The following is a 24610-nucleotide window of genomic DNA, read 5'->3' as shown; positions in this document are numbered from 1 at the left end:
GACAATGCAGACGTTCAAAATATTTATTCGCCCTGGCCATGACCAGGGGGAGGAGGCCCGAGCCAGGGCCATGGGCCCGCTCCGCTCCCGAATCCTCCCGCTCGCAGCTCTGTTGTGGGTTCAGGGCTTCTGTTGCAGGAAGAGGTCCCTGGGCAGTGAGGTCTCTGGGGCCGCAGCTCAATGTGAGCAGCTGTGCTCCGGGCTCCTCTCGGTTCCGAGTTCCGAGAACATTCTCACTCGGCAGTCACTTCTCCTGCTGCCTGCTTCTCCGGAGGGCCGGCTGCATGCTTTCCCTGAATTTACTCCTGAGCTCAGTTTTTTCTACGAATCGATCTTGATGCCTGTCAAGCCCTAGACTACCTTTCTGTTACGGTCTGAACTGTGTCCCTCCCAAAATCCACATGTTGAAGCCTTAACCTGCTATGTGACTCTATTTGGTGAGAGGGCCTTATAAAGAGACAATTATGGCTAAACTAGAGGCCCGGTGCACGACATTCATGCACTGTGGCGGAGGGCGGGGGGAGGTCCCTCAGCCCAGCCTGCACCCTTTAGCAGTCTGGGAGCCCTCGGGAGATGTCTGACAGCCTAAGCCGCAGTCAGACATCCTTAGCTCTACCCAGGAGGCAGGAGAGGCTCCCGCCACCACTGCTGCACTCACCATGCGCTCGCCAACCATGAGCCCGGCTTGTGGCTGAGCGGCACTCCCCCATGGGAGCACACTGACCACCAGGGTGCAGCTCCTGCACTGAGCATCTGCATCCTGGTGGTCAGTGCGTGTCATAGCGACCAGTAGTTCCGCAGTTTGGTCGATTTGCATATTAGCCTTTTATTATATAGGACAGTGATGGCGAACCTTTTGAACTCAGCGTGTCAGCATGTTGAAAAACCCTAACTTAACTCTGGTGCTATGTCACATATAGAAATTTTTTGATATTTGCAACCATAGTAAAACAAAGATTTATATTTTTGATATTTATTTTATATATTTAAATGCCATTTAACAAAGAAAAATCAACCAAAAAAATGAGTTCGCGTGTCACCTCTGACACACATGTCATAGGTTCGCCATCACTGATATAGGATTAGATCATAAGGGTTGGACTGGCGTCCTTATAAGAGAAAGAAACACCAGGAGTGCTTTTACTCAGAGAAAAGGCCATGTGAGGACACAATTAAGAAGCGAGGCCTCAGGAGAAACCAATCCTACCAACACCTAAATCGTAGACTTTCAGCCTCTAGAACTGCGGGGACACAAATCCCTGTTGCTAAGCCAGCCGGTCTGCGATAGGCTGTTATGACAGCCGGGAGGTTGTTAGATCTTCTGAATGATGCTACCCACTGGGCCGGCTGTTGGAAAGGGAAGATGTGGAAGAAAACCATGCCTTGGGGACTGGCAGGAAAGTGATATCACACAGTGGAGTGGTCATGAGGAATGAGATGGGTTTAAATCAGAGGACTTGGCAGCACGTCCTGCCGGCAGACAAGAGGGTGGGCCCTGAGCTCAGGAGACGGTGGACTAGAGTCTGCACGGCTGTGCGAGGCAAAGGCCCTGAGTGAGACCACAACAGGAAGAGGGCCCAGGAGAGAGCCTGGGGTAATGCCTGTGCTTATCGACAAGATGACGCAGAGAAGGAATCATCAGAGGGCCAGGATTTTACAGCAGAGTCGGAACTAAAAGACGAATTTCATGGTAGGAGAGCTAACAAAGCCAAATGACATTGAAAACAGGAAGTGCCACTCAGTTTAGAAAATGGAAGTCCAAGATGGATAAGGGACTAATAAACAAGTGGATAGTTAATAACAGGCAATGAATATAGATGCATCTTAAAACAGATCAATGAGAGTTGGGCTAGTCGTTTGAGGGGAAAGCAGGGTTGGTGGATGGTTTTATTTTGAATGTTGAGAAAACATCAGCATGTTTGTATATAAGGGATGAGGATATGGAGGGCAAGGACATGGGTTTAGCCTTGATGAGATGGAATACTTATGCTAGGCAGGAGAAAAATGAGATTAAAATAAGGCCTGGCTCAGTGGTTGAGTGTCAACCTATGAACCAGTAGGTCACAGTTCGATTCCCGGTCAGGGCACATGCCTGGGTTGCAGGCTCCATCCGCAGTGGAGGGGGTGCAGGAGGCAGTGGATCAATGATTCTCTCTCATCACTGATGTTTCTGTCTTTGTCTCCCTCTCTGAAATATATATATTTGGGAAAATAAGGTCACTTACCTCAGCTTCCATCTTTCCCGCAAAGCAGGAAAACAGGAACTTTGAGAATATGGACCAAAATAGCCACTGAGCTCAAACTAATTAATCAGTGAAGCCGCCAGGAGAGGACTGTGGATTAGCTGCTACTCACAGTTCTTGTGAGGAAGAGCCCGGTGTGACAGATTTCTCAAGAAATTGACGCAAAATGTCCCCATCTTAAATTTTTTTCAATTGCAGTTTACATGCAATATTATTTTGTATTAATTTCAGGCATCCAGCATAATGGTTAGACAATCATATGCTTTATAAAGTGTTCTCCCTGGTACTTCCAGTACATGGTCACCATACACAGTCATTACAATGTTATTGACTATATTCCCTGTGCTGTACTTTACATCCCTGTAACCATAACTACCAATTTGTACTTCTTAATCCCTTCACCTTTTTCACCCAGTCCCCAAGCCCCTCTGCCCTCTGGCAACCATCAGTCAGGTCTCTGTATCTATGAGTCTGTTTCAATTTTGTTTATTTTGTTCTTTAGATTCCACATATAATTGAAATCATGTGGTACTTATCTTTCTCTGACTGACTTATTCACTTAGCATAATACCCTCGAGGTCCATCCATGCTGTCGCAAGTGGTGAGATTTCATTCTTTTTTATGACTCATTGTATACATGTACCACCACGTTTTTATCCACTCATCTGTTGATGGACACTTGAGTTGCTTCCATATCTTGGTTATTGTAAATAACGCTGCAATGAACATAGAGGTGCATATATTCTTTCAAATTAGTGGTTTGGGTTTCTTCAGATATATGTCCAGAAGTAGAATCACTGGGTCAATAAGGCAGTTTCATTTTTAATTTTTTTGAGGAACCTCCATACTGTTTTCTACAATGGCTGCACCAATCTGCATTCCCACCAGCAGTGGACAAAGGTTCCCTTTTCTCCACATCCTCGCCAGCACTTGTTGATTTATTGATGATAGCCATTCTAATAGATATGAGGTGATATCTCATTGTGGTTTTAATTTGCATTTCTCTGATGATTAGTGACGTTAAGCATCTCTTTATGTGCCTATTGGTCATCTGTATGTCTTCTTTGGAGAAGTTTCTACTCAGGTCCTTTGCTCATTTTTTAATTAGGTTGGTTTTTCTGTGTTGAGTTGGATGAGTTCTTTATAAATTTTGGATATTGACCCCTATCAGATTTATCACTGGTGAATATATTCTTCCATTCAGTGGGTTGTCTTTTTGTTTTGTTGACGGTTTTCTTTGCTGTGCAAAAATCTTTTTAGTTCAATGTAGTCCCATTTGTTTATTTCTTTTGTTTCCCTGGCCCAAGGAGATATATCAGAACACAATATGGCTAAGAGAAATATCAGAAATTTCACTGCCTATGTTTTCTTCTAGGGGTTTATGGTATTGAGTCTTAAATTTAAGTCTTTAATCCAGCAAAATGCTCCCATTTTAAAAAGCTGTCAGCTATTTCGGACTTTTAAGAATTTCCGTGTTGCCGAAACCGGTTTGGCTCAGTGGATAGAGCGTTGGCCTGCGGACTGAAGGGTCCTGGGTTCGATTCCGGTCAAGGGCATGTACCTGGGTTGCGGGCACATCCCCAGTGGGAAATGTGCAGGAGGCAGCTGGTCGATGTTTCTCTCTCATCGATGTTTCTAACTCTCTATCTCTCTCCCTTCCTCTCTGTAAAAAATCAATAAAATATATTAAAAAAAAAAAAAGAATTTCTGTGTAAACTAAACAGCTATCAACTGGAATGGCAGTTAAAGGATTTCCAATCGCAAAGCATGGTTTCACTACAATGGGTCAACACATTGAATAAAAAATTCTAACCACTTAGATTAAATACATTTTTATATTAGATGGATAGATAGATCTCGTGAATTTATAGCTGACCAAACAGCATGGTTTCTCATGGCTTTTCTAAACATAGTGTACAACAAGAATAGGAGGAGGAAGTGGTCATACCTACCCCAAGTTGGGTTTTGACATGTTGAAACACAGAAGGCTGGAGGTGAGGATTTCTACATGCACCTGAGCACAGAGCTGGAAAGTGAGACTGTGGTCCATGTGAATTGGCAGGTAAGAGAAGCCAGGACAGACAAGTGTTTCAGGGACTGGTGAACAGGGAGAGGGGATAAGAGGGGGTTAGGGGAGCAGTTTCAAAAATTAAGAGGCTCACATGGGAAACGCCATCTTAAAGATCTTTGGAACAGAGCAGTTTCCGGGAAGGAAAAGCCTGCAGCGGCCGGATGGGTACGTGGCTGATGGGAAGGGAGTCTGAATTTTTCTTTCCATCTTCCCCAGCACTCTAGTCTAGGTAAAGAACATTCAAAAAACTAGAGTGCTAAGTCTAAAGCCAGTTTGTAATCCTGGTGCCACTATGTGCCGCTGTGAGAACATGAGCGACTTCCTTCATTTTGAGCCAAAGACAGAAGTGCGCCCAGAATGGACAATGCGCACGGACAAGGTGAAGGGCCTTAGCTAGAACATGGAAAGCATCGAAGCGCAGTCTCTGGGACAGAGAGCCAGGCCACGCACACCCGTCCCTGTCCCCGGGGGCCGTGGGAAGCTCCTTTTCTGAAAGAACATTTGAGCAGCGCTCCTGGTTTCTGCTCGAAGCTGAGAAGTAGAGACTGAATGATGGACCAGGGATGGGCAAGCACCTCAGTTACCGGGTTCTGTCTACTCTCTCCAGACCACCTCTGCAAAGTTTGTTTTGTTGTTGCTTTATTGTTTTTTAAATATATTTTTATTGATTTCAGAGAGGAAGGGAGAGGGAGAAAGATCTAGAAACATCAATGATGAGAGAGAATCATTGATTGGCTGCCTCCTGCACGCCCCCTACTGGGGATCCAGACCACAACCTGGGCATGTGCCCTTGACTGGAGTCGAACCCGGGACCCTTCAGTCGGCAGTCCAATGCTCTACCCACTGAGCCAAACCAGCTAGTGCACAAAGTTCGTTTTAGCTGCTAAAAGGCCAGGGCTGACAATTTTGTTCACCATGAAATTTTAAAGCTCAAATAATAAACTCAGATTTCCCTGAGCCCAGAAGTATCATAAAGACTGAGAGCTAGGGGACTGCAAAGATAGCACCAAATGCTGTGTCAAGGAGGTCTGGGATCCCAGGGAACTTTCACAGAACTTCAGACGAAGCTGGCCAGTCCCCACTTGCAAGAGATGGGCCCTAGCAGATGTGAGCCCAGGGTCCCCCAGCAAAGGGACCCACGGAACAGACAAGGGTGGAGAAGATGAGTGAGGGGCAGCTGCCTCATAGAGAGATATCTGGCCCACGTGTGAATCATGGTAACCAGGGAGGAGCTAGGGAACAGGCTCATTCACAGGACAGCACCACTGATTTCCAACAGATGAGAGAAAGGATGCGGGATGAGCAGCATTCTGCTGGGAGGTGGACCAACAGGAGGGTGCTGGGGAAGCCAGCGATGGCCAGGCCAGTGACGTCCATCAGGAGAGACAGCCTAGGAGTATCCTCCTTGCTGATCTCCCAAAGTCCAGATGTAACAGGATTGTTCTACTCTGCGGTGATTCACGCTGTTAGTCACGAGTACTCTGGCCTCACCCCCATCTTATCTAATAGTAATTAGGAATCAGTGATGCAGTCGGTATCTGACTATAAAGAAAAGACAGCCCCTCCTCATAAGGCACTTATGTAACCAACCCTTGAGCCAGGAAAACACTAAACAGCAAAACTTAGCAAAACAGCAGATGAGTAATATTTAACCCTAGTTACTGAGTCTATGGAATGCACAACCTGGGATGGAACCGTGGAGTAAATGATTTCTGGCTCATGGAGGCATGAGGGGGAGAGAGGGCCAGAGCCCTGGTCACGTTCCACCTGCGAGCTGTTCACTGTGCACTGAAGCCCAGGCTGGTGGGTGAAATCCCCGGCACCTCGGCGAAGAGCAAGCAGCATTCCCGGGACGCGTCAGCAGGCGCACACGCACACCGTGCCCTTGCGGGGAAGGCTTCTCCGCCAGCCTCTGCGTGCATGTGTGAAGAGCGGACAGACAACCCTAGACTTTTGCTGGGAAACATAATCGGTGGAGACTGGGGATGTAGTCAGCAGCTCTAGACCAGCCAGGGACTCTCCATGGCCAGCAGCCCTGAAATCTATCGGTTGGGAAGACCAAACAGTATCTATCATAGTGGGCGAGTACAGTTAGAAAATACAGATTTTAGGGCCCCACTTATCCGGGCTCCCGGCCCCGCACCAGGCATCGCTGCCTTCCCCAGAGCCTGCCCGGGCCTCAGCACAGCTGTGTCCTCCAACAGCAGGAAAGGAATCCCAGCGGCCTCAGCTGGCACCTACAGGTGTCTCAATCAAGGGAGCGATGAAGGCAGTTCAATGTTATTCTTCAGAAATGTTTTAACCAGAGCAGATCCTATATCTTGAAGGCCACCTGGATCCCTCCTTGGAAAAAGGCAAGACTGGTGGAAATTCAAACACTCAAGTGTATTAATTTTTAATTAAAAATTTAAAAATAGGATAAGTGGGGCCCTAAAATAAGTATTTTCTAACTGTACTTGCCCACTATGATAGCTACTGTTTGGTCTTCCCAACCAATAGATTTCAAATGCGGGAAATTAATGAAATGCATTTCATGGAGAATTATGTGGAGAAGAGTGATCATAGGTCCAGTGAGGAATTCAATTCTTTTATATAGATAGATAGATAGATAGATAGATTTTTTTCTACTTTTTAGTATACAGTGGGGCCTTGACTTACAAGTTTAATTCATTCCGTGACGGAGCTCATAACTCAAATTACTCGTATGTCAAATCACTGTGATGTTCACTGTGCCAACTAGCGGTGGGGTATCTGAAGCTGGCTCATAACCCAAATTTTTTTGAGCTTGCAACTCAAAGCAAAAAATCGGCCGAGAAACGGCTCGTATCTCAAAAAAACTCGTTAGTCGGGACACTCATAAGTCAAGGCCCCACTGTATTTTTATTCATTTCAGAGAGGAAGGGAGAGAAACAGAAACATTGATGAGAAAGAATCATTGATCGACTGTCTCCTGCACATCCTACACTGGGGATGGAGCCTGCAACCTGGGCATGTGCCCTGAAGGGAATTGAACCATGACCTCCTGGCTCATAGGCTGACGCTCAACCACTGAGTCATGCCGGCTGGGTGAGTAATTCAATTCTGATTTCTGATTTCTGATAAGGAATGGAATCATCTGTCCCGGCCACCATGAACAGCACTATGTCCTATATGGCAGGACTACAGGCTGGAGTTCAAAGTCTTTCACACTTTACTTGATTACCTAAGTGTTCTGTACATTGGGAGAGAGATGGAGTCACTATCGTGTGGAAACAGAGATGCCTCATAGAAAGGACCACTGTCCACTCCTGCTGATAGGACTGGTGCCTGAAAACGCCCAGGCCATGCTGAGAGTTTCTGGAACAAAGGTATCCTCCTAAACTGGCATCTTGTTCTACAAGATCCTTTGAACTTGCATTTCTACCCCCTCACTTTTTGTTGTTGTTTTCTTTTTATTTCATAATCATACACTGAGCTCTGCAATCCAGCTGGACTGGCAAGTGGTGAGGACAATATGGAACCCAATGAGCTGCAGCAAGAGTACGAAGGTGACAGAACATTCCAAGCAGATGGGGTGCAGGGGTGCTCTCCTGGCGACAGAAGGAATGGTCGATGGGTAATATAAAACCCAAGTCAAACTGATTGGAGGCGTCCCCAGTGAGCAATGCGGGTCTGCCGCTGGCCTTGCCCTTCCTGGACCCCGGCTCCATGGCTGCCACAACCTCCATGCCGTCGCTCACCTGGCAAAGACCACACACTGGCCACCCACCCTCTCAGGCTTGGGGGTGCAGAGAAAACTTGGGAGCCCTTGTGCTGGGTCCAGCCTTTGCCATGGACAGATGGGCTTCAGGATGAAATTCTTGTCATCGAATTTCTCCCCATAGACGGACTTGCCTCCTGGGCCATCATGGGTGTGAGGTCACCACCTGGCACATAAATCCGGAGTGTTCTGTGAGAGCAGGAACCTCTGTAACCAGATCCTCTCTCCCCGGGGCTGAGAGCGCGGGAGTGTCTGCTGTCTTTGGGACTTTGTCTGCCAACAGCTCGAGGGCTGGCATGGGCAGCCAAGTGGAAGGACACGGTGGGTTCCCCATGGCTGGGCACGGGTGGCCCCAGGGCAGTGGTGTCTGCAAGCCCCCGGGTGCCTGGCTCTGGTTTTGAGGCTCCGCATGACCCAGCCCTACATGCAGCTCTACTCTGCAGGCACCGAGCCTGCCTTCCCACGGGCCCCTGCTCTGCCCCAGACCTGTCCCCACTCAGCGTAGGTCCTAAGCAAACAGTTTTCACACATGAATGAATTCAAGACCTACCCATCCTCAAGGCCAGGTTCAAATTCTAGATTATTTACAAATCCTTTCCTGACCAGCATGGTCTGAAGGTACCACTCCATCGTCTGAATGTCAAATATCATTTATACAATCAATAGGTTATAGTTAGTACCTACTGTGGGGCAGACACTGAGGCTCAATCCAGATTCGTTACTGTCCTGCCCTCACAGAGCCCAGAGCGCAGTGGGTGCTGAATATTGAAAAATACATGTTTTACGCAGAGACAAACTCATTGATATAGAGAACAAAATGGTCACCAGATGAGAGGGGCTGGTTGGGGGATGAGTGAAAAAGGTGAAAGGGATTAAGTACCAATTGCCAGTTATGAGAACAGTCACAGGGGTGGAAAGCACAGCACGGGGAATGTCGCTAATAATATCGTAAAAACTGTGTATGAGGCCAGATGGGAACTAGATTTATCGGGGTGATCACTTCATTCGTAAGTTATATAAATATCTAATCACCATGTTGTACACCTGAAACTAGTATAATGTTGCATGTCGACTGTAATTGAAAAAGAAAAAAAGGAAACCTGTGGTTGTTACACATGCATATTGAGCTCCCATGAGGCTCCACGCACCAGCTGAGGTGCCCTTTATGAGTTCTCATTTAATCCCATTTTATAAGGAAAAAAGCAAACAAAGACTCTGGAAGGTTAAGTTGGTTTCCCATGGCTATTTGGATACGAAGCAGAACTTGGATTCAAACCCAACTGAGTCTGGGCTCCTTCCACCACCTCCCAGCCTCCCAACCACGAGGAAGATGTTAGGAAGCTCGGGTGGTTAGGCTGGAGGAGGAAGGCATCCCAGGCGAGAGAAGCAGCACAGGTGCGTTCAGGAGTGGTGAGTGGCTCCGAGCACCCGGAGAACAGGTTTATGTGGCAAGGATGACGGTCAGACTGTAAAGTGCCTCACACTCAGTCCTGTTGATTCCTGAGGACCTCAGTGTCCATGAGGCTTGGAGCCTGAGAAGCTGGTGGTCTCAGACCACGAGCAGCCCTCCCTCACTGTCATTGAAAAGCTAGCAGGTGGCCCTAGCTGGTTTGGCTCAGTGGATAAAGCCTGGGCCTGCAGACTGAAGGTCTGGGGTTCAATTCCAGTCCAGACCATATGCCTGGTTGCAGGCTCAATCCCCAGTAGGGGACGTGCAGGAGACAGCTGATCAGTGATTCTCTCTCATCAGTGATGTTTCTATCTCCCTCTCCTTTCCTCTCTGAATTAATAAAAATATTTTTTTTAAAAAAAGAAAAGAAAGAAAAGCTAACAGGTGCCTTTTCCTGTTTATCAAAGTTCCTTGCCACTGCCAGGTTCCTTCCTTCCCCAGATCATGCCCCTCACAAAGCTGTGTGAAGATCATCAGAATACACTGCAGGTGTGCTAGGCCCAAAGTGCCTTCTCCCCTCCAATCCTCGTAGCACTAGGAAGCAGGTTCCATTACTCCTGCTGGACTGTGAGGAAATGGAGACTTAGAGAGGGAGAATCCGTCTGCTCAGGAATGCAGGCGTCCAGTTCCAGCACCCATACCCCTAATCATGTAGCCATGACTCCCACCAGGCAGAGAGGAGAGAGATCTGAGCCGTCTCTCGTGAAGGACCAGGGTGAGGCGCTGCGAGATGTAAGGGAAATACGTCTAGCTCTAACTTGCTACTCTCATCAAATTCCTGTGCAACAAATGTGAAAATCATTTAACCAAGTTGTAAAATAGAGACGCCCATTCCCGAATGATCAGACTTGGGACCACAGATGACCTGAGAGAGTATCTGAATTCTTCAACCTCCTCTCCTTTGGAGCAACTTATGAAAACAGCCTGATTCTATCCTTGTAGTTCCTTCAGTTTATCCAGATAGCTCAGCATCTCCTCTTGCCGGTGTTCTAGGAGCAGGGATGACACAAAGGACAAGATCCCTGCTCTCCTGAAGCTGAACACCTGGCAAAGGTGGCATCTAAGAAGTAAACAAGATGGTTTCTGAGCAAAAGGCTACTTCTGAGGGGCACGGTGACGGGGTGGAGGGGGAAACTGGGGAGCTGGCATTGTCATTCATACCCAAGTGACAGGAAGGAGCCAGTCTGCAAAGCCCCAGGATCTATTCTACTTGGTCGGCTGGGAAGAACAGAGGTGATCGTGAAGTCTCAGCTCCTTATCACAGATGAGTAAATAGAAGCTCGATAAGATTAACAGACGGGACAAGGTCTCCGACTAGCCCCAAGGCGGTGTCTCCTGCTCATCCAGAGCCTTTGGATACATCATTAGGAATGTTTTGTGGAATCTAACGAACAAAATAAACTGATGAACAAAATAGATTCAGAGACATAGAAGCATGGAACAGACACGAACCTCAGAAGGCAGGCAGGGCTCGGGGTGGGAAGAGATTCACCATATATGCATAACCCATGGACACAGACAATAGTGTGGTGAAGGCTTGGGGGCAGGATGGAGGGGGCCAGTGGAGAGGGAGACATCTGTAATACTTTCAACAATAGATAATCTTTTTTAAAAAAGAAACGTAAGCACATTTGTGTTTCTGCTCAAACACATATTTATAATTTTACTTTCAGTACAGCCTTCAGCAGAAGACGAGAGCCTATGGTAGACGATAAAACCGAGGCCCAGCTGGCTCAGTGGCTTGTCCGCTAGCCTGTCACTAACTACTGCACCATCCCAGGTGATTGGGATTCCGCCTCGCGTTCCTTCCCTGGATGAGAGGCAGCTGTCTATGGACACGAGACATCATTACTAGCAATTTCCTAGTTTATGGTGCCAAGAACGTGCAAAGGAATCCGAGATAAGACCAATGTACTTAGTCATAACACACAGACTCAAAGTCCCCGAGCTATTCGCTTCAGGAGAGAGCATGCGACTCCAGATGCCCAGACACCCAGGACCTGAGACATCAGCCCTGTGACCACTGGTGAGGAGTGAGAGCGTGCAGTGCAAGCTCGCAGGGCCTGGGCCCGAGGAGCCAGCCAGAGCCGGTTCTCCTCAGCGGGTGAGCCCTTAGGGCGGACGAAAGTCACACTGAAGTCCCTAGACCCCGCTGCTTAGGAAAGAAACTCCCAAACCTGCGCGCACACGAGAATCATCTGGGTGAGGATTCATCAAACCAAGACTTTTCAGACCCACACAAAACCCACAGGACTAGGAGTTCCAAAGGGGAGAGCCTGGAGATCTACAGTTAAAACTCAGCCAGCCCGCAAACCCACTGCTTCCCCGTGTCTCAGTGCGTCATGGAATGAAAAGAAGAGCGGTGCCTTTCTTTATGATCCAGTTGCAGTAGGCTGTGTCCTTTAAGAAAATCTCTAACGCCCAAGCCTTGCCCAGCGGGAAGGTACCGTGAGCACCTCCCCGGGGCCTGTGCGGCCTGTCGTCTCCCTCCCCTTGGCCGCACATCAAACCCCCCGCAGCCTGGGAGAGCCTTCTCCACAGACCCGCGGCCAGCTCCGTGGGGAGGCGGCCTCCCTGCAAGTGTTGGAGCATCTCAAGCAGAGAATCCAGGAGAACAGCCCTCACACACCCCCCACCACCACCAGGCCTGGCTCCTGGCTCCTTCCCCACCAGCCTCTCTGCTGCTCTGGACGCCCAGCCGCCGCTTAGAAAAGGGAAAAGGAAAAGAAAGACGGTGGCTCAGGCCCTGGTCCGGTCCTCCTCGGGGACTCAGAGTCCGTGCTTACCTGGCTCTGGGAGGAAGCGCTCACTGCCGGGTCCTCTGGGGAATCCACTCTGCTGGGGAGCTGTGGCCGTGGGACTCACTGGACTTTGGACAAAGATCGATTTAAAAGCTGATGTATTTAACAGGGACACATGGTCTGAGTTCAAGTGACCTCTGTCCTGCTTCCTGCCAGCTGGCTGGGCAGACCCAATGCACTGACCCACCAGCCTAACCTGCGGGATGCCGCTGCCTGCCAGCCCCTCCCAGCCAAGGAGGGCAGGGAGGAGGGGAAGGACGGCCAGGGAGGAGGTGCCTCTGCCGTCCTGTCGGGTCTCTCCCTGCAGCAGACGCCTGGTCACATCCAACTAACACCCAACGCCCAGGAGCCTCCGCTGTCGCCCACCCCAAGGTCAGGGCTGAGGGTCACTTGAGGTCTTGCTGGGGCGCAGGAACCGGTGCAGCCGCCCCCAGCAGGAGGCCAGTGAGCCCAGTCAGTGCAGCAAAGCCTCCCACGGCCCCACGGCCCATCCTTTCTCTCCGGCAGTGGGAGTTCTCTCACTCACTTGCTCCCTGGGAGTTGAGCAGTAAATGGCTCCTATCGCCCAGGCTCCCTTCCTCTTGTTATACACTCTCTCTCTCACCTGAGTGTTGTCCTCTCCCACCCCCTCTCTCACCTGAGCGCTGTCCCTCTCCCACCCCCTCTCTCACCTGAGCGCTGTCCCTCTCCCACCCCCTCTCCCACCTGAGCGCTGTCCCTCTCCCACCCCCTCTCCCACCCCCTCTCTCACCTGAGCGCTGTCCCTCTCCCACCCCCTCTCCCACCCCCTCTCTCACCTGAGCGCTGTCCCTCCCCCACCCCCTCTCTCACCTGAGCGCTGTTCTATTCTCAACTGTCTCCCCTTCACACTCAGCCTCGCAGACACGCCCGGCCAGGTAGGTGGAAGGCATTTCTACGAGCTCCTCTCAGCCCCAGGCCCCAGATGGCCAGCAGCTGATCCCGATCAGCAGCACCCACACAGGCCAACCCCGCTCCCAGCTCTCGCGGACCTGGATCCTCAGCCCACACTGGAAATCAGGGCAAGGGATGGCTCCAGGCGGCGAGGCCAAGCGAGCCACAGGCTGAGGAGGGTGGCCCTCCGCCCACACCGGCAGGGCCCTGGTCTTCGCGGGGCCGGGCTGTCCCCAGCCAATGCTGGCCGAGCCCGGGGGGAAAAGAAATGCTCAAAACCGACCACCACGTGAGCAGCTACCTCAGGTCAGGCCCTCCCCACCTTGACGCTATGCCCGAGCCTCCGCAGACCTCCCAAGGCAAAGGGGAGGACGGGAAATCCGGACTTAAAGTCAGGACACCTGGGTTCAAATTCTGCCACTACCACTTCCAGGTGCTTGATCTACAGTAATTCATCTGCATGGGCCCCGACCAGAGACCAAGCCTGAAACCTGGGTATGTGCTCTAACCGGGGATCGAACCTGCAATCTTTCAGTGGACGGAACGGCGCTCCAACCAACTGAGCCACACCAGCCAGGACTGGAGGTTTCTTTTTTATATTGAGTCAAAACATCTCACACTTCCACCCACAGGTCCTGATGGCTCCCTCTGAGCTGCCCTAATTCACTCTTTATATACATCGCAGCCTTTAAATACTGGAAGACTGGACATTCTCCATAAACCTCATTCCTTAGGGTGGTCTGCCTATGCCATGACTTCAAGACTTCTCACCCTGGACCCCCACCAATTTGTCAATGTCCCTCTTAAAATCAAGGACCTAGCCCTGGCTGGTGTTGCTCAGTGGTTAGAGTGTTGGCGCATACACAGAAGGGTCTTGGGTTTGATTCTGGGTCAAGGGCATGTGCAGGAGGCAACCAATCGATGCATCTCTCTCACATCAATGTTGCTCTCTCTCTCTTTCTCTCCCCCTCCCACTCTCTCTAAAAACCAATGGGAAAAATATCCTCGGGTGAGGATTAACAACAACGGAAATCAAGGACCTAAAGGGGAACCTTTAAAGTGAGGTCGCTGTTCTATAGCCTGAGTGAGGAGGTGGCTATGCAATTGTCTACAATTATTGAATTTCACCAAACTGTTCCCCTAAGACAGGTGAATTATATTACATGTAAATAGTACCATAATTTTCAAATTAAGGAGCATAAGTGAGTAATATTTATTCTTGAAACTTCTAAAACAAAACAAGTTGCATGACACACACACACACAAAAGACAGCCCTGCTCTGGCCGGTTTGGCTCAGTGGCTAGAGCGTTGGCCTGCAGACTAAAGGGTCCCAGGTTCGATTCTGCTCAAGGGCACATACCTCGGTTGCAGGCTCCCAGCCTGGGTTGGGGGCATGCGGGAGGCAACCAATCGATGTGTCTCTCACATTGGTGTTTCTCTCTGTCTCTCCCTCTCCCTTCCACTCTCTCTAAAAATCGATGGGAAAAGTATCCTTGGGTGAGGATTAAAAAGAGAGAGAGATTTCTCAGCCTCGTCCTCAGTTCGGCAAACGGGAACATGGGCCCCTTCCCACCGGTGGGAATATGAGGAAGGCCATCAGTGAGCAGCCTGCGGGACGGCCTTGGCACATCCGAGGCTGGGACTTTGCAGGACAGATTTTGTGTGTTTTTTCCAGAGTCCAGGCCACCCTAGTGGTTTCCTCACTCTCCCTGATCCGTTTTCCCTTGTTCTGTTTTTCCCATAAACAGATCCCCTTCTATCATACTGCTAACTTACCTTTATTAAGTATTTTCTGTCTCTCCCCCGCCAAAATATAAGTCCCCCAGGCACAGAGCTCTATGTTCTGTCGCTGTAGCCCACAGTGCCTGGGATACAAGTCTAGCTTACAGCCAGCTTTCAGCATGTTACTGGATTAACGAGTGAGTGAATGACTCCTCGCCACAGGACTGGTTTCCTTTCCCGGCGAACGCAGCTGTTTGAGGCCCTCAGCTCTGCCCCGGTCTCTGTGCCTGGTCTCGTCTCCTGTCCCCGTGTGACCCTGTGAAGAAAACTTCTCCCAAGTTCAACTATTTTAAAAAATGGTTTTCTGTATTTCACCCAGTATTTCTACAAACTTTGTAGAGGGAGGGTTTTCAGAGGATCTAGTCTGTCATGTTTGAGGAAATGGTTCTACCATTTCGCAGTCACTTTGCCTCCCAAAGCTCCAGCTTTTTCTTCTGTGAAATACAGGTAATACTAACGACCTCATAGCGTTCCTTGAAGCCTTAAGAAGGCGTTTGTACATCCCCCAGAACCAGGAAAGTGCTCAGTACAGAATCACATTAATAATGTTTTTGCAAGAACAAGCCCTCTTCATTTATGGGCACACATGGTACAGATAGGCTGGTGGAAGTCAACGGGCTGCAGGTACACACTGGGCAGCTTGGGAGTTCAGGACACCTGGTGGCGTTCTTGCCCACGCACAACACGGAGTTTTGTGCAAACGGTCAGAAACAGAAACCTGGAAAGACCTCTCGATGCTTCCCAACATTTTCCCACAGAGAAGTTGATAATACAGTAGTTGTACAATTCACTAGGGTAAACAGCTGCCCGTCTGTCCAAGGCTGCAGTGACCTGCCTCCAGCCAGGCTGGCTGCCCAGGCTCTGCCCAGACTCCCAAAGGCTGAGGGGACCAGTGCCCTCGCATACTTTTAGAAAACTATCAAACATCCTTGAGAGCAACTAAAGAAAACTGAAATAAATGGAGGTTATACCATGTCCATGGCTTGAAGCTTCAACACTGTAAAGATGTCAATTCTCTCCAAATTGATTTACAGATCAGTGTATTTACAATCAGAATCCCCCAGGGTTTGTTTGTTTATTTGGCTTTTGTTTGACCTCGATGAGCTAGTTCTGAAAAGTAAGAAGAAGGAAGGAGTTGGTCTACTAGGTAACAAGACAGTAGGGTGGCAGTAATTACTACAGTATGGGATGGGCACAAAGCAGATGAGTGGACCGATGGAATATTCTAGAAAGTCTCAACACAGACCCGTTCATTCAAATAAAACAGTTGATTTATGACAAAGAACAGGGGAAAGAGTGGTGGGTGTTTTCTTTTTTTTTTTTCAATAATTTGCTCTGATATATTCCTCTTGGGCTGTTTTATTTCATCAATATGATATGTATGAGATTCATCCATGTTGCTATGTGCAGTTTATTTTCATTCTGGGATTCCATTTATAAAGGGGTGGGGGGGCAAAGCAAGTTAAATTACCAGTTATAAGTACCTAAAAGATAAATCATAAGTAATTATATGAAATAATAACAATAATGAGAAGACAAATAATACTAATAAATAGTACAATAATAAATAATAATGCAAGAATAAACTGTGTTTCGTGTACTCACAACTGTAAACCTACTTGTGCCCACCCCTGTTACTGTCCGAATGTCAGGCCGAACTTTGGGTGATGCCTGCCTAGGTGGGAACACACTGCCCTGCCTTCTGGGGTGCTGCAAGAGTCTAGCTCAGCCGTGGGCAAACTACGGCCCGCGGGCCGGATCCGGCCCGTTTGAAATGAATAAAACTAAAAAAAAAAAAAAAGACCGTACCCTTTTATGTAATGATGTTTACTTTGAATTTATATTAGTTCACACAAACACTCCATCCATGCTTTTGTTCCGGCCCTCCGGTCCAGTTTAAGAACCCATTGTGGCCCTCGAGTCAAAAAGTTTGCCCACCCCTGGCTAGCTCCTGAGCTGAGTGGTGGTCACCCAGGTGCTTGAGATGAAATCTGAGCTGTGTGTTTTGGTTCTATGCACTTTCCTGAACGTATATTATGCCAGACAATTAATGAGGTTAAGAACGAAGGCCTGTTAACAGTTATGACATGTGTATAGCACCCCGGGGTGAACAGCAGCTCTTCAAGGCTGGCCGTGACCTACCTGATGGCTTTAGCCGCCCTCAGCCCTGCCCGGCGTATCCGCAGTCAGAAGGGATCCCTGTCTTGGCGTGGCGAACCTCGGTACTCTTGGCAGGAATCTTCTAGCTCAATACTTTTCAATGTGGTGACATTTACCATCTTAACTGTTTCTGAGTAAACAGTGCAGAGGCATTAAGTGCATTCCCATGCACCCAGCACCACATCCAGCCCCAGAACTATCTCATCTCCCCGACCTGAAACTCCACACGCATTGAGCAGTCCCTGCTCATGGTCTCTCTCCCCTCCAGGCCCTGGAAATGGCCACTCTCCCCTCTGCCTATGGATTTGACTCCTCACCTCAGACAAGTGGAATCGTGCAGTAGTTGTCCTTCTGTGGCTGGCTTATTTCACTTAGCAAATGTCTCCAAGGCTCATCCGTGTTGTAGCACAGATCAGACTTCCTCCCTTTTTAAGGCAGAATAATATTCCATTGTATGTATACAACACATTTTATTTATCCATTCACCTGGCAATAAATGGATTACTTCCACCTTTTGGCTACTGTGAACAATGCTGCTATGAACATGCGTGGACAACTCTCTGTTTGAGTCTCTGCTATCAATTGTTTGGGGTATGTGTCCAGAAGTGGAATTGCTGGATCATATGGTGATTTTATATTTAATTTTTTGAGGAACCGCCATACTGGTTTTCACAGTAGCTGCACCATTTGACATTCCTATCAGCAATGCACAGGGTTCCCATTTCTCCACATCCTCACCAACACTTACTATGTTCTGTGTTGTTGTTTTTTTAATAATAGTCATCCTAGTGGGGATAAGGTGACATCTGATGGCTTTACTTTGCATCTTCCTAAAAAGGAATAAGGTTGAGCATCCTTCCATGTGCTCATTTCCCTTTTGTATGTCTTCTTTGGAGAAATGTCTGTTCAAGGCCTTTGCCCATTTTTTAATCAGGGAGCTCAGTGTTTTGCTGTTGAGTTGTACCTCCTCACTTCTTGACTATGAAACAAAGATCCAGAGAGATAAAGTGACTGGCCCACGGCACGCGAATTCGTAGCAGAGCCGTGGCTTACGTTCTGCTCTCACCACCGAGGCCAGCCCTTCCTGTCCAGCTGTCTGCCTGGCTGGGCACAGGTTCACCGCCTCCACCTGCACATTGAGATCCATCTCTGACAGCCCCAAGTTTTCACTCCAACTTCAGATCTGATCACCGCAGCATCACCTCGTTTTTAGTAGCTCATTAACTTACTCAGAGCCGGCGCTTTAGGCTCCAGTGGTTTTCTGTCCCTGTCCTGCGTCTCCCTTTTCACTCACCCTCCATGCTGCTCCGGCCTCACCCACCACATGCAGAAGCCGTCTGAGTAGTCTGCAGCCTCCGGAGAAATGTGTTAGGCCGGGGTCGACGTGCAGACCTGCGGTCAATGGCTCACAGCTGTGCAGGGGGCGGCGCCAAGCCGCTCTCCTCTGTTGCCTCACATCAGTGATGGCGAAACTTTTGAGCTCGGCGTGCCAGCATTTGGAAAAACCCTAACTTAACTCTGGTGCCAGGTCACATATAGAAATTTTCTGATATTTGCAACCATAGTAAAAGACTTATATTTTTGATATTTATTTTATATATTTAAATGCCATTTAACAAAGAAAAATCAACCAAAAAAATGAGTTCGCGTGTCACCTCTGACACGCGTGTCATAGGTTCGCCATCACTGCCTCACACAGTATGGCCCTACCTGGTTGCTGACCTGGTCTTTCTCACCAACCAGGTAGCAGGTCAGCGGAGGCCTGAGAACCCCTGAGAGCAGCGAATTATTAACACTCGCAAGCTGGCTGCAAAGGGTACTTCAACTGTTGTTCCCTCCCTCTCCCTTCTCCCAGCTGAGGTGTCCCAGTACACAATCCTTTGCCACCGAAAGGAAAGAGGAGCAGGCAGGAGCAGGCCGCGCCGGGTTCCTGCGGGTCCAGTCCAGGCACTCGGAATGCGGATCAGTCTCCATTGCCTCTTTCTGAGAAACTCGGTGGTCCTTGGGACATGTGCCTCCCCACCCCACCCCTACCCGTTTCCAATGGCATTCAGTATTATTTTATATCAGCTTCAGGTGAATAGCATAGTGATAATTTATGAAGTGATTCCCCCAATAACTCTAGCACCACCTGCTCCATACATAGTTATTACACTATTATTGACTATGTTCCCTATTCTGTACTTTGCATCCTATGGCTGTTTTATAACTACCAATTTTTAGGTCTTAATCCCTTCACCTTTTTCACCCAACCCCCCTCCCATTTGGCAACCATCTGTTTGTTCTCTGTATCTAGAAGTTTGAACCCTGTCTCAGAGGGTCAATTTCTCAGGGCCCTTGAGGGACAAGCTTGGGGACAAAGTGTCAGGGACCTGAAGACCACACCTCGGCCCGACGCCACCCCTCACAGAGAGACTGGGGACCCTCCCATCCAGGCCGAGACGGGGGCCACGGCCAGTGAGAGAGAATCAAGCCTAGTGGTCCCAAGCCTGTGGCCTGATCTACAAGACACCCTGCCTCACAGTATTCCCTCCCTCAGGGTGGTCCCATGTCCCCTGACATTCCTGTTTTTAATCCTCCCCCAAGGATATTTTTCCATCGATTTTTAGAGAGAGTGGACGGGAGGCGGAGAGACAGAGAAACATCCATGTGAGAGAGACATATTGATGGGTTGCCTCCCGCACGGGCCCGGTGATCGATCTTCCAACCGAGGTTTGTGCCCTTGACTGGAATGAACTCTTGGGCAGAATCAAACCCGGGACCCTCCAGTCCTCAGGGCCAATGCTGTGTCTGTGACAGGCCCCTCTCGCTGACACCAAAGAGGTGTTACCAGACAGCCCGTGAGCCAGTGGGAGAGGCTCTCTCCAACCTCGACCCTTGTCTTCTCATATAAATGGATTTATACGAGAGATCGGGACTGCATGGTGAAAAGCCAATGTATTAAAGAATTAAAGCACGCCCCTTCATTGGAAAAGCAAAGCAAGCAACTGATCTGCAGAGCAGGTTGGGTGGGGGTCCGGGCGTTACACACCCTCCTGTCCACAGGTCTCACAATTCCTCTGCTGACTATTTGGGTGCAGGTTAATTCTCAAGGTCCCTTTTCTACTTTGTTGTGGCCCCCCCAGGATTGATGAGCAGCACCTGGCAACTGTATCTCGCCCAGCCTGAGAAGGCTGGCTTCTCCGCTTGGAGAGTGACACTGCCCTGTTTTTCTTCCCCTTCCCCCTCCCTTTCTGCATTCTCTCCTTAGGGCAGTGGTTCTTAACCTTGGCTGCGCATTAGAATCACCTGGGAATCTTTTTTTTAAAAATATATTTTATTGATTTTTTACAGAGAGGAAGGGAGAGAGATAGAGAGTTAGAAACATCGATGAGAGAGAAACATCGATCAGCCGCCTCCTGCACACCTCCCACAGGGATGTGCCCACAACCCAGGTACATGCCCTTGACCGAAATCGAACCTGGGACCTTTCAGTCCGCAGGCTGACGCTCTATCCACTGAGCCAAACCGGCTTCGGCACCTGGGAATCTTTTTAAAATCCTGATTTCTGGGCCTCATCCTCCGGAAATTCTGTTTCTTTGTTGCTAATGTTGTGGCCCCACCCCATAACAAAGAAACAGACTTTCCGGAGGATGAGGCCCAGACATCAGGATGTTAAAAAGATTCCCAGGTGATTCTAATGTGCAGCCAAGGTTGAGAACCACTGCCTTAGGGGTTTTGTTTTTTCTTAACCATTTGCTCTGTGTCCTGGGCTGGGGAAGATAATGGCTTGTTAGTTACAAGCTGGCTGCAAACTGCCCACACTGTTTGGCCTTGTTTTAACTTTCCTGCCTCAGTTTCCCTATTCCTCCTGCCCTGGAATCCTGCAACATATCCACTGAACCAAACCGGCTGGGCTCCCTGACATTCTCGTTGGGATTGCAAACTAGCCTGTGCTTTTCCCCGCTGCTCTAACGCGGGGTGGGGAGATGCTTACCTTCAGCATCCACTGGAGAAGGTGCATGTTCTTCTAGGAAGCCCCGTCAGGATGAGGATGGGGCCATCGATCTGCCTTTAGGTGGAATCGGCCTAGCGCTCCCCACCCCCCACTCCCCCAGCGGTAGGAGTGCCTGCAAGCCCGCCCTCGTCAGCAGCTCCTTTGCTAAACATCCTCTTTTCCTTTTCCCCAGATCATATTGAAAAGACCCTGGAAGAAATGGCTGTGCCGGCGAGAGCAGAGTGAAGGTTGCGGTGAGCCTTAGGGCCGAGGAAGGCCGGAGCGGGCGCCGAAGGCCGCGGGCAGAGCATCGGCTCAAGATGGAAGTCACGAACCAGACGATACTCTCAAGAAAGAACACCTTGGCATCATAAACAGAAAAATTAGCCAACTCCCCAAAGCAGAAAGGAATCTACTTGAACATGGATCAACGTATGTTGGACTGAATGCTGCTCTCATTGGCCAACTAGCAAACAGTCTTTTCCGACGCGTCTTAAATGTGACACAGGCTCGTATCGCTGCTGGCTTACCAATGGCAGGGACCCCATCTGACAGCGGACATAGTTACAAGTGTTGTAAGTTTACCGTTGAACACAGGCGACTTGAACTGTGAAACCTGTACCGCAGCACGAGGTGGGGTGGCTGGGCTTGTTTTGGGTGGCCTGCACCCTGTTTTCTCGGCCATTCCTGTGGCCTAGCAGCCAGGTAGGCCTCACCCCGGCAACCAGAGAGAGGAGACATCGTAACCCACTGGAGCGGAATTTCTCAGCCTACTTCTAGATGTTATTTCCCATTTTGCTCCAGACTGGGCTTTCAGCGTACCTTCGTTCCAGACAATACAACTACTTCTAAAGGCTCTTCAGCCTAAAAATTCAGTGATGGTTAAGCAAATGTGTACACAAAAATAAAACTGTAAGAATAAAAAATAGAGAGAGAGAAAGAAAACGCGCCGGAGGGCACAGTGTTACGTCTCTGATTCAGAGAATCAGGCCTCCGTCTCCTGGCTTTCCTCCCTACAAGCCGGTGAGAACCCCAGAGGCCTGTGGCCACCGACTCAGAGCAAGAGCGTCCGGCGTCTCATGACCCACGTGGTCAGAAAGCCTTCTTTGGGGAAACAATGAAGTCAAGAAGGTCCTTCCTGCCCGGCTGGGGTGGCTCCGTGGTTGAGCGTCAACCTATGAACCAGGAGGTCACGGTTCGATTCCTGGTCAGGGCACATGCCCGGGTTGCGGGCTCGATCCCCAGTGTGGGGTGTGCAGGAGGCAGCGGATCAATGGTTCTCTCTCATCATTGATGTTTCTATCTCTCTCCCTCGCCCTTTCTCTTCCCTTCTGAGATCAATAAAAATATATTTAAAAATAAAAGAAGAAGGTCCTCCCTCTCCGGCGATGTTGAGCGTGACGCCGGTGGCAGGTGCAGGGGAGGCTCAGTCCCCGTCCTCAGCCACCGGGCAGAACGCCCGGCTTCACGCTGTGGTTTTCCTGGAATGAGACATGACCACAATCAGGCCTGGAAGGCTGGGACTCCTGGTGCCTGTGGGGAGACGGCGGGGGGGGGGGGGGGGGGGGGGGGGCCGGTGCGCGCAGAGGCCAGGAGCATGGGAGGCTCCTTTCCTCAACCCCTTTGGCCAAGGACGGAGTCCAGCAGGGGCAGCAGGGGCAGCAGGGGCAGCAGGGGCAGCAGGGGCAGTGGCTGTGCAGGTGGTGGAGGAGAAGGGGCTCAGCCACAGGCCCTATGCCTGTGACAGTGTCCGGGAGGCTGGGTGGCCTGGGGAGGGGGAGGGGCCTTGTCCCTGTGGGTCCTCACGGCACAGTGTGGCCTGAGTGTGGTGAGGGGCACCCGCCTGGAGGGCAGACGGAGCCGTACCTGAAGCATCTGTGCCATCAGGCGAGTGCGTCCTGGAGACGCTCAGGTTGGCCCCCTGCACAGGGCAGTGTGTGAAGCAGGAGGCAGCAGCCCGGGCCTGGGCACCGGCGGGAGCCCGGCTGCAGGGAATCTGGCGTCCTCTATGAGCAGGGGTGGACAGACTCTCCGGGAACCACAGGGCCTGGACAGACAGCTTTTTCTCCCCCTTCTATTTAAAAAGATGGAAGCCCTGGCTGGTGTGGCTCAGCGGATAGAGCGTAGGCCCACGGACCGAAGGGTCCTGGGTCCGATTCCAGTCAAGGGCACATGCCTGGGTTGCGGGCTTGACCCCCAGTAGGGGGCGTGCAGGAGGCAGCCAATGAATGATTCTCTCTTGTCATTGATGTTTCTATCTCTCCCTCTCCCTTCCTCTCTGAAATCAATAAAAATACAATAAATGAATGAATGAATAAATAAATAAGATGGAGTTTGAGGTCCAAAGTCCTTGTGAGCCATTCGCTGCAGACAGGGCGTGAGGACTGAGCCTAAGGAAGGCCCTCTTCTCAGATCTGACCTGTCATCTCGATACTCAAACCCCTGGAGCTGCGGCCCCTTCTCCACAATGAACCACCGACTCCCTCCTAGATGATTGGCCAGGACCCGGCACAGGCCCGTGGGCACGGCCGCTGGGGGTGGGAAGGGAAATGCCTGCACAGCTTCGCTCCCAGTGCCCTCTGGCCCGAGGCCTGGTTTCCTTCCAGAAAACTCTTGGCTGAGCCACACGGTCAGCTCCCTGCTCAGGGGAAACACCTGGAGCTGGGAGGGCGAGGCCAGCAGGGAGGGGAGTCCCCTCCTCTCCTCTGTCGGCCTCCGATGTACTCCCTCCGGCGCCCGACAGCCCCATCAGTCCCAGCCACCATAAGCCCCAAAGGAAGCCAAGGGTTAGAGGTGCTTTCCCCACCAACATCCACAAACACACACACCCAGCAAGAGCAGCGGGGGAGGGGGCGGGGGAAGGGAGGCAGCCCGGGGGCCTCACAGGCAACAGCACTAGCACAGCTCCCTCTGCAGACGTGGCCTGGGAGCCCGCGTGGTGAGCGGGATGGGGGAACCGGCCACAGAGGCAACGTGATCTCTGGCCGCAGTGAACGCACAAAACTCGACTGGGCCGAGGCCAGGACAAGGGACCTGGACACACAGGTTCTGGTCCGGGAACAGCCACAGGACGAGGGGCATCTTGAAACTGCCCCACAAAGAGGAGCTGCGGGAACCGGAGACATTCAGCCGGGAAAGGAGAACCGTGAGCTGGAAGGACTAACTCTCCACAGGGGCCTGATGGACATGCAGACAAGGAAGACTCGGCAACGATGAAGCCAGCATGGATGCCGTCCCTACTGTGTGCCAAGCACACGCCAGCTGCTTTCCATACATGTTTTCATTTCAGGCGAGACGTCGATCCTGTGGTGTGGGTGCCTGTACTCTCCCCAGTCCACAGGGAAGCTGAGTGCCTGGCCCAAGGCCACGTGAGCTGGGGAGTCCGGTGACCAGGTGGCCCGGCTCCCCTGCCGCCCAGACACATGTCTGTGTGCCCCGCCAGAGTGAGGAGCAGCACGTGGAAGCTGAAGTGTGG

General features: G+C 50.4%; 1 protein-coding gene and 1 pseudogene across 1 annotated transcript in view; one reads left to right on the top strand and one right to left on the bottom strand.

The window, feature by feature from the left end:
* PDZK1 (PDZ domain containing 1) overlaps nucleotides 1–12409 on the bottom strand; it is a 31201-nt gene extending 18792 nt beyond the window's left edge. Inside the window, exon 1 of the mRNA XM_070396834.1 lies at nucleotides 12290–12409. The gene's annotated coding sequence lies outside the window, so the exon portion shown is untranslated. The remainder of the gene's footprint in view (nucleotides 1–12289) is intronic.
* The window catches only part of LOC138996190 (transmembrane protein 126A pseudogene), a 37595-nt pseudogene that overhangs the window by 223 nt on the left and 12762 nt on the right, over nucleotides 1–24610 (top strand).

Source organism: Myotis yumanensis, unplaced genomic scaffold, assembly GCF_028538775.1.
Source record: "Myotis yumanensis isolate MYYU_CA2020_CCGP unplaced genomic scaffold, mMyoYum1.0.hap1 SCAF_17, whole genome shotgun sequence".
NCBI classification, from domain to species: domain Eukaryota; kingdom Metazoa; phylum Chordata; class Mammalia; order Chiroptera; family Vespertilionidae; genus Myotis; species Myotis yumanensis.
The sequence above is the reverse complement of the archived record's forward strand: the minus strand, read 5'-3'. Positions and strand labels throughout refer to the sequence as shown.